We start from the raw sequence: 578 nt of genomic DNA, 5'->3' as shown, positions 1-578 counted from the left end.
GAGAAACATTGCAATTCTGCCTTGGTCTTGTGTAGCAGTGAACCATGGTTCAAGGGCCGAGCACATTAATCAATTAATAATATGATTTCAGGTGAATTTATTCTGTTGTGGTTAAAAGCTGAACAAAGCTCTCTTCCTAGAGTTTCCGACCCCACCGGAATATATTTCAACCAATAAGAATTTTTGAATTTTTTCCACCACCAATTTTACACATTTTCAACACCACTTCTCTAATTCTTTTTATCCCACGACTTTGGCGTATAAAATTTTATCTAAACCCTAATGTCTTTTTTCATCGCCTCTCCCTCTTCTTTTTACTCTCTATTTTTCTCCGCCGTTCTTCTTGGTTCTCCCCCAGTATTTCTTGTACACAGTTATCATTAGGTAGGTGATGACTACCAAACCCTAACTTATACTTCTTCTATACGCATCACGACTATGTCTTTCTTCTATTATTGTTTCTCTTGATTTATCTCATTGTGTTTCGATTTTTCTTACCGTTTTGATTATGCAGGCGATTGTTAGTCTCTGTGAATCAAATATCAAGCACCGTTCGTTTTGATTTTTTTTTTTTTTTT

The 578-nt window shown here is 35.5% G+C and overlaps 1 long non-coding RNA gene across 1 annotated transcript in view; it reads left to right on the top strand.

Moving 5' to 3' along the window:
* Nucleotides 1–284: 284 nt before the first annotated feature.
* LOC113315129 overlaps nt 285–578 on the top strand; it is a 2,080-nt gene continuing 1,786 nt past the window's right edge. Inside the window, exon 1 of the long non-coding RNA XR_003342763.1 lies at nt 285–384. This is a non-coding gene — a long non-coding RNA (uncharacterized LOC113315129). The remainder of the gene's footprint in view (nt 385–578) is intronic.

This window comes from Papaver somniferum, chromosome 10 (genome assembly GCF_003573695.1).
Source record: "Papaver somniferum cultivar HN1 chromosome 10, ASM357369v1, whole genome shotgun sequence".
Lineage (NCBI taxonomy): Eukaryota > Viridiplantae > Streptophyta > Magnoliopsida > Ranunculales > Papaveraceae > Papaver > Papaver somniferum.
The sequence above is the reverse complement of the archived record's forward strand: the minus strand, read 5'-3'. Positions and strand labels throughout refer to the sequence as shown.